The sequence below is a fragment of the Crinia signifera genome, chromosome 12 (genome assembly GCF_055691185.1).
Source record: "Crinia signifera chromosome 12, ASM5569118v1, whole genome shotgun sequence".
Lineage (NCBI taxonomy): Eukaryota > Metazoa > Chordata > Amphibia > Anura > Myobatrachidae > Crinia > Crinia signifera.
In genome coordinates, this window is record NC_139228.1 from 65,639,685 (window position 1) to 65,655,714 (window position 16,030).

A 16,030-nucleotide genomic window follows, 5' to 3' on the forward strand; every position below is an offset into this window, starting at 1 on the left:
GTCCGCTCATCTGCAGAAAGCAAGGCGGTATGTGGTTGCCTAGCAACCTTAGTATACAAAATTTCTGAAGTAGTGATATAAAACTACCTGAGAGTCATATATAACTTAGGGGCAGATGTACTAAGAGAGAGATACATCACGCCCGTCGCCTGATGTTATCAGTGAGGAGCGCAGAGAGAGGTGAGATAATACTGTTAAGACGATCCTACCCAAGGCTTAATACATATGCCACTAAATATTATTAAAATATTCGTATTTAACAAACACTGCAGACTATTTACTAAAGGGCCCCATACATCAGCAATCACAATTTATGGATTTCCAGATCCAGGGATTTTTTGGCCAGATAAATGGATTTTACAATCTATCTGACTTGCCCACACATTACAGATTTATTTCAGTGATCGGCAGATTTTTCCATCTAAAGATTGCATCTTCATATCTGGAAATTGCCCAATCGATTGTCATTTCAGCTGTTCATAAAGTAAATAGATGAAGAAGACGAATTGGGAATGCCCACACATTTAAGAAAGATCTGCAGATAATACCAGATTATTAAACATGTTTAAAAACCTGATTAAGCAATCGATTGGCGATTTTGATTGGGATTGCCAAAAGGGGGAGCCCACACATCTAAAATTAATTGTGGCAATCATCTCCATATCTGAAAATTGTCACAATTAATTGCTGATGTATGGGGCCCTTAAGTCTTGGAGGGAGATAATCTGGAAAGACATAAAGTACCAACCAATAGGCTCTTAACTGTCATGTTAGAGGCTGAGTTTGAAAAATGTCAGTTGGGAACTGGTTGGCTGTGCCTTTTTGTCCATCCACTTGTCTCTTCAAGGCTCCCATGCAGTTGAAAATGATACCCGCGTTACTCCGTCCATCAATAAAACTTCAAGCCACTTCGGGATCAGACGGACGATGTAGAACTTTGGACAGGTTCTACGGTTGGAGGGCTAGCGAAATCATTTCCAGCCTCGATTTCCTTGTAAAGATAACAGAGAGATGTAAATTGATAATGTGCCATGTCTATTGATTGAATCTTGTCACAGTCTTTTGAAAGTTGAAAAGCTTGAATCTCCTTTGTAACAGAGGTAGGCATTGAGAATCGCATATTACATTAGAAGCCCTGAATATTCTCATTCTCTAATAATAATAAAAAAATATATAAAAAAAACGAATGTGCTGAAATTCTTCAAACGACTCATTCTCTTGCTCTAGGTCTTCTTGTCTTCGGATAAAGCCCCCTTCAGAATTTTTAGATCATCTTCTATCACCTAAGATAATAATCTGATTCTCTTGTGGAAGTTGGAACAATGCTGAAGTCCGTAGGAAGGAGGATCGGCAAAAGGGAAAAAAAAAAAAAATTCCCGTATTCTGTAATATTCCATATTTAAATTTTTACATATGAAAAGGGTTAATTGCCTATTACTCAAAGTTTTCCGAGAAAGCTGCACTTGTGTGTCAAAGTCTATTTTCACTCAGCTCAACCTTATTTTAATGACATGAAACTGGACAAATGTAAGAAACCACCCATGGCACAATTTCTGCCTATGAATATTTCAGCAGGTGCCTCTTGGCTAAAAGTCTAGATAAAAGCCTTGCTCGAGGCAAATTGTGAGTGGGAAGAAAAGACTTCTAAGTACCAGGAGATTATGAGAAAAGAAATTGCGCACACCCTTGGCCATGAGAAAGAGAGGGAATCGGATTCGGATCAGAGGGTTATCTCAGCTCCTCCCCAACACTACCAACTAGTAATGCCCGGGAATGAGGTTGTTGCCACCAGTAACAGCTCCAGAGGAGCGGTTGAAGCTCAGTTCAAAATTCAAATCAGGGAGCCACACCCATTTCCACTAACTGTCATTCCAAACTGACTCACTGGCAGTGGGTGTGGCTCCCCTATTTGAAATTTGAACTGTGCTGCAGCTCCACCTCTGGAGCCACCGGTTGCGCATGAGTACAATACACACTACCCGTTTATTGAGTGGTTTAAAGGGTCTGCAGTGTCTAACTAGATTGACACCAAAAGGTCACCATGCATATAAGGTCTATGTGGGAATGGTCAACACATCCAAAGGTCAACATGATGTTTCACTTTTCTTGGTGTCAATGTCAACACTAGACACACAAATAGTGAAACGCACGACTCGCTTCACCCAACATACTTAGCGGCTGGTTCATTCACTCCACTTCCGGCGCACTCGGTGCACTGTACCGATCCCGATCAGAGTACATGTGGCTGGTAAAGCACAAAAAAAGGTCAGAAAAATTGAAAAAAATCATGACACGATCATGTGTTCACCAGTGTCATGTTGACCTTTTGCATGTGGTGACCTTTTGTCAATGTCGCTTGTTGTACATGACAACATTATGGTGTTGACCTATTGACTGTTTATCTAGACCAGGTTGGCCAACCTGGTCCTCAAGATCTAGCAAAAAGATCCACGTGTTCCAGACCATGTTGCTGCACCAGCTGGGGCACAGGTGCAGTCATTACCAACTGTAACATTTTAAAACTTGTTTTATTCATTTCTAACATTCTACAGATCCACAGGTGGCCTGCAAAACTGATCTGGAGGGCAGGTTTGGCCGCCCCGATCTAAGTATTTCACTGTGCCATAGCAGGGTGACTTTATCACTCTCTCCAACTTTGGTACATACGTCCTCTAGCATGTTTTGCCTTTCTGCATATCTCTAGGCAATTCTGACGTGGGCGGCCAGTGGCGAAAGCAGAATTTCTAGAGGGGGATTTCCAAATGCCATCCACTGTCTGCCACAAGTTTTGTTTACTTAGATGGGAATTTTAGTTGAACATGAGACGTTGCTATAGACAACCAATCAGATTCCATCTATTATCTTCTAGAAGGTGCAAAATAAATAAGTAGAATCTTATTGGTTGCCCGCAGCAACATCTCATCTTCAAAAGAACTCTCATCTTGGTAAATTAACCCCTGCATGTTTGTGACCAGACATACTCATGGGTGACAGGCATGTAGTGGTACAGTACCAGTGCCCACCTCGTCCCTGCCCCAGACGCATGGTGCCCCAAGATGGCACATACATGGGTCACAGGAGCTACCCTACAGCGTTGAACAATAAGCGTATAAGACCACTAGTCTCCGGCTTGTGGCAGCAATAGAGAAATAAAAGCCTTAAAATGCATTTTTAGGTGAAAAAAGAGTAAATTGCCAGCTCCGAGGCTAATGGCACGGCCGGGACGGTATTATCCAGCATCCAACACCATTTCTGTTTATCCTTCTTTTTACGAGACAGTAAAAAGTGCACTAGTTAAAGTATCATTTTGGTTTTCTATAATAATTTTATAGGATGAAGAGCTTTCACATCATGGATGCGGCAGTATAATTTCTCTGAGTCTATAATAATTTTAACTGTAGAAGACTGAATAAATGCATAGCCGTCCTCCTGTGATGTGAATTTTATACATTGCTTGAATGATACTTGTGAAATACTTCTGACTGTAAAAAGTGACATGGATCTTAGCTCGCGGGAAGAGTTTTTAGTTGACGGTGTGTGAAAATTTCGGCAGATACTCAAACCGCCCTCCCTGGCACCAGTTGTGCATGTACTGACCAGGCACTTGCATACCTCCCAACTTTTAGACTCCGGCAGGAGGGACATATGCTCGCGTCAAAGGCGCGTGGCCTATAATTTGCATCATCCCGCAAGGCCATGTCCCCATATTGACGCTGTGGGGGCATGGCCCAAAGGTTCTCAGAGGCCATGGCATTTAGCGCTGCTCAGTCACTGACAGGGGGGACTATCAACTTCCCCCACCGCGGGACACTGCCAGCCCCGGGAGGGACGTGGGAACGTCTCCAAAAACTAGGACATTCCCACGGTAAGCGGGCCAGTTGGGAGGTATGCACTTGTAGTAGACATTTAACAAATTAGGCAGGACTCCGCATCCCCTTCTTGAACCAGCATGCCTGTCCGCAACACTGTCCGCACAACTCAAACTCTACATTGCTTCATGGGAAATGTGACCTTTGTTTATGACAAATTATACTTGACTAGTTATAATGACGGGTTCTGCAATGTACTTTCACTTTGAGCTGTGACAGTTTTTACTTTCACTTTGAGCTGTGACAGTTTTTAGCATACAAACTCAACGCCCCACCCCAGTCCCTATCTGCTCCTACCTCCAATCTCTGTCTTCACTGCTCCCTCTTTCCATATCCAAAAACTTTGAAACAGATCAGTGTCCCGGCAAAATTGCTTTCACTTTCTGTTATGACATCTTTAAGCAGACAAAGGAGTAATTTGGTTCGTCGAGTGGCTTCTAGTGTTCTTTGGCGGTATAAAGTGTGCACACCCTGGAGAGTTGGATATACAGATTGGACTATGCAGTGGCCACTGATAGCCGGTGTCCAGCGGTGTTTGTATGAATACCCAAGTCCTTGGCCTGCCTATTATGAATACTGTACATTAGAAAGACCTGGTCAATCTTCCCGTTAAAGGACCTTGTATTCATCCTGACACATTAGCAGACATGGTCGATACTGGAGCATACTGTTGTAGCTTAGTAAGCTAATGCTATCCAGTCCATAGGTCGATAGTCAATAGGTTGACAACATATGAAGATGGCCGACGTGCTCAAAAGGTTGAGACATCAAGGTCAACAACATTTTTTTTGGGACAATTTTAACTTTTTGAAGGCTTTACCATCCAAGTGGATTGGGAACAGTAAAACCAAAGCATGGCGAGCAAAATTTACAAATTAATATAAAAAAATGCATGTCTACCTTTTTTCATGTGTCAACTATTCCCTTGTCGATCTTTTGCTGGTATTGACCTTTTGTCTATGTTGACAATATTCATCTTGACCATTTGAGGTGGACCTAGACACTGTCCACCTTTAACTATATACCATAATCAATGCAAATACGCCAATCACTTTGGGTTCTATCATAGCCTAGAAATAATTTAAGTAGTCCGTTTATATAACACAACTTGCAGTGGCGGATCCAGAGGTGGGCTACAGCCAGTTCAAAATTCAAATAGCTGAGAAACACCAACTGCCAGTGAGTCAGTTTGGAAAGGCATTTCGTGGCAGTGGGTGTGGCTTCCCTATTTGAATTATGAGCTGTGTTGCAGTCCCGCCTCTGGATCCGCCACTGGCAACTTTTTGATTTTATAATAATTTGGATTTCATAGACCAGAAAAATCAAGAAAAAGTTACACCACTGACAAATAAACCTGTAACTTGTTAATGGGGCTGGTATAAAGCTTCCCCCGCACCTCAGGCATCCCCCCAAGCCTACACTGCCACCAATACCCACTTTCCAGCCCCTCATAATAAAATGTGGGGGTGGCATATTAGAAGTTCCACAGCGGCCACTAGCATTAGGTCTAATTCAGACCTGAACAAATTTGTTGGGCAAAACCATGCTGCACTGCAGGTGGGGCAAATGTAACAGGTGCAGAGAGAGTTAGATTTTTTTTTTGGGGGGGGGGGGGGGCATTTTGTTTCTGTGCAGGGTAATTACTGGCTGCTTGATTTTTTTCACTGCAATTTCTATTTCAATTTGAGCACACCCCACCCAAATCTAACTCTCTCTGCACATGTTCCATCTGCCCCACCTGCAGATTTTTCCCATTTTGAGAACAAATTTTCCCTGCAATCAATTCTGAATTAGACCCATTAAGTAGAACGAAGATGTCTTTTTTTCATAGCCATCCTTAATTTTGCCACAGGCAGACTCGATGCGCCCCTCATCCCCCCCAGATACCAGCACCCTAGGCAGCTGCCCAATTGGTACACTCCACTCTGCTCATCTAAAGATTGGTAATTGCCCTAAACACACCCCCTGTCTTACCAACCTGACACCAGGGACCGATATGAATACCACGTATTTATCTCTACTCTTCAGAAATGTAGATTTCATTTATACAGTGTCAGACATCTTACTTTTAATAATATTGACACAGTAATATACACTACAGAGGTAATACTGAATTATTCCTTTAAAGAAGCAAAAGCCGCGCATCGCTAGCGAAGTGGGACCTTAGTACCTAGCTCCCTTGATTTTTATCTTACCACTTAACTATAATGATCATTAATTTAATATTCCCTTTTATGCCATTATAAATATGCCACTTCTCGCTGGCTTTACTGCTTACATGTGATTAGAGGCCCCTTCCACCTTCATTTGCATAGACATCTCAGGTATGATTAGCTTGTTGTAAAATTCTGATAAATCCTTGAATAGATGTCTATCTGGCCTGTTCCTAGAGCTTCCTAATTATAAAACGCGCTCGGTAAGGGAGAGCCACACAGGGTGATTAAAACCCAGTAAAGTTTTATATTCCGCAGCTAAACTTCCAGTGTTGAGCTGTGTGATGTAGCCCATCACCTTAGGAAGATGTGTCATTTTATAGCGCTTCATAAAAGCAAGTGTTTTTTTATTTTATTTTATTTCATAGACCTTTTAGCTCGGTACAAAAGAAAAACATTTGAATGGTGAGCTGGAATCCCTTTGTATTAGTCGCAGGGAAAAATACAATGTAACCAAAAGCGGCTTGTTGGAAGAACAAACGGATCACATTTGTTTCATTTAAAGGAAGTAAATTTATTATTCTGCTTTATAGTCTAAACCGGTATAAGGTAACATTTCTTACCGCTACAGAGAACGGACACAATCATTTAAATACAAGGATTCGGTATGATTTACCTACAGGGCTGCGGGTGTCCGTAGACTAGTGAAGAGGTAAATGCCGCCCAACAGAACAAGAGCCCCTCTTGGTCCCACCTCGTGAATCCTGGCATTTGCATGTGAGGGGATGTGTACACTTACACATCCCCTCGCAAATTTGCAACCAATGCTTTTTACCCCCTGGTATTTGTTGTATTTTTCCTAGAGCAGGGGTGGCCAAACCTGTCCTCAAGAACTACCAACGGTTCATGTGTGTCAGGCAACCTGTGGATCTACTGTATAGTAGGAATGAATGCAGCAAGTTTGAAAATGTGACCGTTATACCCCTTTTCCACTATACATCAAGGTGCGACCCGGCTTGACCCCTTTTCCACTTGCATCTGTGATGTCACCGGGAGGCAGGGCCTGAGAGCATCTCCCAGTGGTGGCTTTTGTATTGCAGTGAACAGGACCCGTTTTGTATGGACCAGGGTTACACGTTTACACTACACTTGTACTCAGGAGCATCCCGGTCCAACCCAGCAAATTACCTGAGTTGTATTGCCGGTTCAGTCTACCCGGAATTTGTGCTTCCACTAGCAAAATAAAAAAACAGGTAGATGCGCGTCCCTGCGCAAAATCCTGGGTTATTTTTGCTAGTGGAAAAGGGCTATTAGAAATGACTACAGCTGTGCACCAGCTAGGTGATCTGGAAAAATTGGACCATTGGAAGATCTCAAGGACCAGTTTGGGTACCCTTGTCCTAGATGATGCCTGTGATCTTGTGAAGTGAGGAAACTAAAATTATTTTGAGTGAACAACACTATCAAGTATAATTGAGTCTTATCACATATAATTAGTGATAAATAAGGTACTCTTTACTTAGATGGGCGCCCGTCGTGGTGATCGCGGGTACATTTATGTCTGCCCGCGACGCGACCGACGCGATGCCCGCGATTTCCCATTGAAACCCATGTTAAACATGGAAATCGCGTCGGTCGCGTCGCGGCTGGCCATAAATGTACCCGCTTGCCCGCGACGCGATGCTCCCGATTTGCCATAGGAATCAATGTTAAAAGGCCCGATGGACACGATTTTACTGTTCAATGCCTCAATGGACACGATTTGGCCATAGGAATCAATGTTAAATGGGCCACAGAGCCCAAATAGGCACAATTAACCCTTAAAATGTCCCCCCAAATTTTTAACGCCACCCCACGATCCACGCCAACCCGAAGCGTGGCGAGCGCAGCGAGCCCGCGAGGGGCGGCGGTACGCGTCCTCCGACCTTTTCATGCCCTACTATCCACTAGGGCGTGGAGTGAGAATAGAATAGTGTGGCGAGCGCAGCGAGCCACCGAGCCCGAAGCGTGGCGAGCGCACGCGGATACCTTCACAGTTATACGCGTCCCCTCGCGGGCTTCACAGGTGTCGGTGGCGATGCGGACACCTGTGAAGCCCGCGAGGGGACGCTTTTACCTGTGAAGGTATCCGCGTCCCCTCGTGGGGCTCGCTGCGCTCGCCACACTATTCTATTCTCACTCCACGCCCTAGTGGATAGTAGGGCATGAAAAGGTCGGAGGACGCGTACCGCCGCCCCTCGCGGGCTCGCTGCGCTCGCCACGCTTCGGGTTGGCGTGGATCGTGGGGTGGCGTTAAAAATTTGGGGGGACATTTTAAGGGTTAATTGTGCCTATTTGGGCTCTGTGGCCCATTTAACATTGATTCCTATGGCCAAATCGCGGGCATTGAGGCATTTTACATGAAAATCGCGCTCAATCAGCCTTTTTAACATTGTTCCCTATGGGAAAATCGCGGTCATCGCGGGTAGCAGATTTTTATGTACCCGCGATTTACCCGCGATGCCCGCGATGACCGCGATTTTTACCCCCGACGCCCGCGATTTCAATCGCGGGCGCCCATCTAGGTAAAGAGTACCATAAATAAAGTTCACATTTCCCATGATGCAAGAGTTTGACCAGTGTAGTGGGCACAGGATATCTCACCAGGCACACTGGGAGTTTGAGAAGGGAGAGGGGGGCCTAGCCTATTTTTCAGTCCCAGAACCTACAATTTATGATGGCTGCCCTGCACTGAGTATATTAAATAATTTTTGCAAAAAATCAAATCTGCTTTTTGCTTTTCAAGGGGCTTTCGAGAAGTTTTATTTTGCAAAGTTGGGGGCTTGTTTCACAAAACCTGGACCACATGAAAAAAGGGTGTATACCAACCAATCAGATTCTTGCTTTCATCTTAGTTGGAAAGTGTAGAAAATGAAAGTTTACATTGGATTAGTAGCTTTAAGGCTATTTCACTCGCTCTGGCTGACGTTGGGCGGCGGAACTGCGCACGGGCAAAAGCTGTGGCGTACACAGAAGTTTACAATGGATGGGATGGCCATTGCCCGGCAGCTGTCCTTTCCAGTGGTGGCATCCGGCTGCCCCGTAATTACATTATTAATAATAATAATAATAATAATAATAATAATAGTGAGTAATAATAACAAGTCTTATATAGTGCATAAATATAAAAAAAAACATGCAATGAGAAATACCAGCAAATACATATGTCTTAGATGGACAGAGCTGCACTAATAGATAATATAATTATTCCCAAATCCGTAATTAATTATCAGGTACACAGATAAACTGACACTTTTATTCCTTTTTTAAATATTGAAAATTAATTGAAAAAGCTTTTTAAGAAAAGGTAATTAAACGAATATGCTTTGAAACAAGGGGCATGTGCAATTCCATTTTATGTGTAAATTATACATGGGCCCGTAGGGGCTTCTGTGTTATTATACAGTTTAGCATTTCAATAGGCAGAAATTTCCTCCTAGTACGGAAGAAAACAGGAAAACTTCGGAGCTGAACTGGAGACCGTAATGAAGGTCATACTTTTTGGAAGGGAGCGGGGATAAGAGGGTTGTGGCATGGACTGCGTGCTGAAATGAAATGATAAAAGTGTACATACTGTACTGTAGAAAAGGGAGACATTTATAAGAGCTTGGAAAAAGGTAACAAACATGGAGAGCAGGGCCGCCTTGATGCCTACTAGCACCCTGAGTAAAACATTTTTAAGCACCCCCCCCAAATGCGGCAACCGTGCTCCATTATACATATGCCACACACTGTGATGCCCATTATACATATACCATACACAATTATGCCCATTACACATTATGCCACACACTGTGATACCCATTATACATTATGCCATACAACGTGATGCCTATTACCCATTATGCTACACATCGTGATGCCCATTACACATATGCCACACACTGTGACACCCATTACACATATGCAACACACTGTGATGCCTATTACACATTATGCCACACACTGTGACACCCATTACACATTAGGCTACACACTGTGATGACCATTACACATATGCCACACACTGTGACACCCATTATACATATGCCACACACTGTGAGGCCCATTACACATTATGCCACACAGCATGATACCCATTACACAGTATGCAACACAACATGGTGCCCATTACACATTAGGCTACACACTGTGATGACCATTACACATATGCCACACACTGTGACACTTACCATACATATGCCACACACTGTGATGCCCATTACACATTATGCCACACATCATTATACCCATTACACATTATGCCACACAACATGATGCCCATTACACATTATGCCACACACCGTGATGCCTATTACACATTATGCCACACATCATGATACCTATTACACATTATGCCACACACCATGATGCCCATTACACATTATGCTACACACCGTGATGCCCATTACACATATGCCACACGCTGTGACACCCATTACACATATGCCACACACCGTAATGCCCATTGCACATATGCCACACACTGTGATACCCATTACACATATACCAAAACACTGTGATGCCCATTACACATTATGCCACACACCATGATGCCCATTACACATTATGCCAATACATGTGATGCCCATTACACATTATGCCACACACTGTGACACCCATTACATAATATGTCACATAAGTGCCGCCTACCTACATGCTCATTGCTAGTGGGTTCTTTCTCAATGCCAGGGGTTACATGCTCGATGCCAGGGGTTATGTGCTCGAAGCCATGCTTGATGCCAGTGGCTTCATCCTCGAGGCCAAGGGAGTTTCATGCTTGTTGATACGGAGGTTTTATGCTCATTGCCTATCGGGTTTACATGCTCATTGCTACAGGGGAGCCAGCGACGGTGGGGACAGCAGCGGGCACTTTGAAAAACCCTACCGCTGTCCTCAGCCACCACTGCCAGTTCGGATTGGCTGCCGGACGACACGCTCCTATTGGCTGGTGATCCGGTGTGAGACTTCATATAGACGCAGACCCACTCTGAACACAGCCGGGCAGCCCACCGCTCTCTGCCCGGCTTTCAGACTGCTTCAGTTCTGCCGGGTGTGTTTTGGAACCAAATCCTCATCTTTTGCCACAACACTGTAACACCAGCCCCAGTAACCATCTTTGACGGCATCCATAATTGTATTTGGGGTAATACACAAGGGCTTGATCACATGATTTGCATTGAACCTCGTGAGCATGGCTTGGCCTTCTATGGTACAATGCCATGAACCCTACCTTTGTACAGAGCAGGTATAGGACCAACAAAGCCCACCTGGTTGTCCTCTTCAGTGTTCTCCAGGGCTAGGCTGCGAATATACGCAGTCTGCGAGCAGTTCTGAATTAATCCCTTTGTGACAAGTGTTAATATAGTACATAAATCCCCCCTTACAAATAAATAGCTAATATAACAAGAGTAGCTTGCCACATGATATGGTGAGAGCCAGCATGGGGTATCACTGACTCAGCGAACAGGCGCAGCATAAGCCCTGCTCCCCCAGAGCACTTGGCATCTCCTCTCATGTAAGACAGAAGGGAGTTAGGCTGTAGATCTTAATTATTATGCACTGTCATCTTCCGAGAACTACAAGAAGGCAGAGTGTAAGTTACTCAATCAAAATTGGCCGTCACCTTCCATTTAATCACATGTCGGTAAGGAGAAACGCTAATTGATTAAAGGTGGGATTTCTAAGAGTGCTTTTCAAATGGAAAAAAAAAAAACACTCCAGTATATCTTTGCTTCAGCGAAAGCCATTTAAAACACAGTGCAGATTAAATAACCCAGATATTAGCTGTCATTACGCTTTCTATGGGAAGAGACTTCAGCTTTACACTGTGAAAAGAGCGGTCCCTACTGCTATCATTACATATACTGTAGAGATGATCCACAGTCATGTGGGAATTATTTAGTTTTGGTGCCGAGCCCCAACCCAAACCCCCCTTGCGTCCAATGCTCATTGGGGGTTATTCTGATTTAATTGGTCCCCTGCGTGGGGGACCGATTTTTAGCATTTGTGCATGTACAGATGGTGCGATTGGGCATGTTCGCCGTCCCACTCGCACCTAGCAGTGCGGACGTGGCGCGGGGGGCACAGCCCATGGGAACACACCTGACGCTCCGAGATTTGAGACACCACAGTCTCGTTTGAATATTTGCTACTACCACCGAGATCTGCACCCGCGGCGGCTCCGCCCGGTCTCAGTTCTGCGAGCGCTGGAGAAATCATTCGATGGTCATCGACCATCAAATGATTTCTCCACCACACCCAAGGCTGCGAATGGATGACTATGCAAATCATCCATTTGTATGCCGGTAAGGGGATCGCGGCGTGCGAGGGGAGGGCGGGCGGCATCTGGGGGACTCGCAAGGCTGCCAAATTCACAGCCTTGTGAGTCAACCAGAATAAGGTACATTGTTCATGGAACAAGTGTGAGATAATATGATGTGTTACCATTGGCGGCACCTGCAGCTCAGTTCGAAATTCAAATCGGGGAACCGCACCAACTTCCAGCGAGACAGGTTGTACTGGCAGGTGGTGGCAGTTGGTGTGACTCCCTTGTTTGAATTACTATACTGTATGTTCCTGGAAGTAGCCATCAGAAGATGAGTCAACTGAACACATAGGGCGGGATTTATTTAGAGTGCAAACATTGCAATGATACTAATCGCATAAGCGCATTTGGGCCGGGTGGCGCGGCGCTTACCTGTTCATTAGGCTGCGTATGTAGCCTAGCGAACAGGTCTGAAAAAGGCCCTATGTACTTTATGGATTGGTGCACAGAGATTATCTCACACAAACCAAGGTCACAACATAAAAGAAATACATTTCTGTCGGATAGTTACCATTATTTGCTGCGTCCTTGTTCTGGCTTCCGATGTTGATGGGTCCTCGTATCCAGAGAGCTGGACCCATCACAGGTCTGGAAATGCATGTAATTCTCCCGGAACAGCGGGGCCAGCGAAACCTAGCCGAGGTCTGCACTCTGTATCATGAGAGGACACCACAGCCTCTATGTGGACAGCAGGCTATTGTTTGTCCTAGTGACTGTATTACCACGTGTCATGGGCAGCAGGGACGGTGTAGTGGTTAGCATTGCTGCCTCACAGCACTGAGGTCATGGGTTAGATTCTCACCATGGCCCTAACTGTGTGGAGTTTGTATATTCTCCCTGTGCTTACGTGGGTTTCCTCCGAGTACTCCGGTTTCCTACCACAATCCAAAACTAGGTTAATCAGCTCCCAATAAAATTAACCCTATATTGTCTGTGTGTACACATGTATAGATGGACCTGGCCTCACACCAGCCCCTACCCCCCCCCCCCCCCCCTAACCCTGCCCGTCTCCCTGAAGCAGAGATGGTCAGCCCAGCCGCCAAGTGACTGGGACGCTCGTGTGTGTGAAATGCATGCGTGTCCCAGTCTGATGGAGTCCCTCTCCACCAGCGCTCGCCAGGGGGGACATTCTGGCGAGCGCCGGCAATGAAAGAGAGGGGCTCCATCTGTACCTGTGGTAGGGAATACAGATTGTAAGCTCCATTGGGGCAGGGACTGATGTGAATGCTCAAATATTTTTTCTGAGATGTTGTCATCTCCCAGCACAGGCCCCGCCTCCGGTGACATCACCCGCCCAGCATTATGCCAGGTGGGGATGCTGCGTGAAAGAGGCCAAAAGCCGGGTTGCATCTGGGTTCAAAAACTCGGTGCGAACCGGCTATTAGATGTAAAAGGGTTAATAGTGTGCCATGCAGGGCCGGTGCAAGGCACTGGAGCGCCCCAGGCGAGTCGGGGTGGGGGCGCTCCGGTGCCGGGGGGTGGGGGCGGAGGGTACCTTTTGCACCGTCTGGGGAGCCGGCAGGGGGGACCATGCTGGCGTCTGACAGGAGCCTGCAGTGGTGTCCTTGCCGCGCGGGTACCTGCGGCGCTGTGTATAAAGCTGGCGGCGGCGGTGGGGGGTCCCTGCAGTGAATAAGAAATAACTAGCGCTATGCGGCGGCACGGGAAGCGCTTCTGTTTTGAAAACACTGGCCGCACGCTGATTGGTTGAATCTCAGCCAATCAGCGTGCGGCCAGTGTTTTCAAACCTGGCAGCGCTTCCCGCGCCGCTGCATAGCCCGGCGGATAGCGCTAGTTATTTCTTATTCACTGCAGGGACCCCCCATCGCCGCCAGCTTTATACACAGCGCCACAGGTACCCGCGCGGCAAGGACACCACTGCAGGCTCCTGTCAGAAGCCGGCATGGACCCCCCTGCCGCCCTCCAGTGCCCGGCGCCCTAGGCAAATGCCTAGACCTGCCTAGTAGTAGCGCCGGCCCTGGTGCCATAAGGGCGGGCTGGACTAGCGGAAAGCCCAGTCCCATTGCTGCCCTTTTAGTTATGAAGACTACTATCAGCGATATGTTGGAACCTTCCAGTATTAGTAATCTCTGAGGGCAAGAACTGCAAAACGCTGCTCTAGAGTAGTAGATTCATCAGCTGAAATATATATTATTTAGCTTTCAATATCTTTAAATAGAACAACACAAAGTACTGATTGCTGCATTGGTTGAAAGGGAAAGTGAGCTTGTTGTAATTGCTGATAGCGTTAGATGTTATTTAGGAAACCTGGGGAGATTCTGAAAGCTAAGTGATGAACTATTATATTGTAGCACAAAGGGTGTAACTCACAAAACCTATATTTTAAGGAAACTGCGCCCACATTTGTGTTCCCCAATTTCAAGGACACTCTTTAATAATAACAGGCTGTAACGTTTCGCAGCCAAATGAAGATGCTTTTAAAAGAAACTGCGATTATTAATACGACGGCCAGCGCTGGGAACACATGATACGATAAGTGCCAACGTGTACCCCGGCAAAGAGAGATGAACAGTCAACTGAGCAGGAGCCGGTAACGAGGAATGCGGTTCTAAATTCCCAAAATGCCAGTTCCAGTAGTCTAAAGGCCCCCATACACTATGGGGGTTATTCTGATTCACTCGGAAAGGCACAATCACTCTCTAATGGACAAAACCATATGCACTGCAGGTGGGGCTGATGTAACATGTGCAGAGAGTTAGATTTGGGTGTGTGGGGGGGGGGTGTTCTTTAAACTGATATCTATATTGTAGTGTAAAAATAAAGAAGCCAGTATTTACCCTGCACAGAAACAATAAAACACCCAAATCTAACTCTCTCTGCACATGTTACATCAGCCTCACCTGCAGTGCATACGGTTTTGTCCATTAGAGAGTGATTGTGCCTTTCCGAGTGAATCAGATTTTATAAGATTTGCTACATCTTATATGTAGCCCGGAGCCGGGTGGGGAACGCCAGTGGGCGGCGGATGCTGGCTACCAGAGACCTGGGCGGAGGGAGCAGGTGGGGGCGGCACAAGGAACCAGGGATCCGGGCATGAGAAGATGCTGCCGGGACACTGTTTGTGGACACAGCCCTATCTTCAAAAATATACATTGGAGTATTAACAGTGTTTTTTCAAAGCACAAACACCATTATATATACAGTGCTGTCTCCTTAAACAGAGTAGACACTGAGCAATCCTTGAACAACAATACAATTTAAAAACTCCTGGATTGCGTATACCACTACATTCATAGTAACAATTTGCAATAGCTAGCAACATTGCAAAAATGTCCAGTATAAACATTGTATCAATTACTGACTAGGGGCGGGATGCTATACTGTAGATCAGAAATGCAGTAAAAACCCTGTTATCTGGGTTTTTACCCCATTTCTGTATTCTTTAACCGCCCTCCGCAGTTTCAGCGCTCCAAGCTGGTGATTCTCTGCAGAAGCCTATGGGCTTCTTACCACAGCGCTGTGTGAGGGATAAGTCACGGATCCCTCCCAGCATGCCCTGCGGCTGGACTCAGCGCTCTACACATGCGCAGAAGGACTCAGACCCGGAAGTCCAGCATCGGCGCCGCATCGCAAGAGACAGTTCTTATCCCAAGAGCTGTCCCTTGTGTTAATACTCGCATACGTTAGAGCATATGCGATTA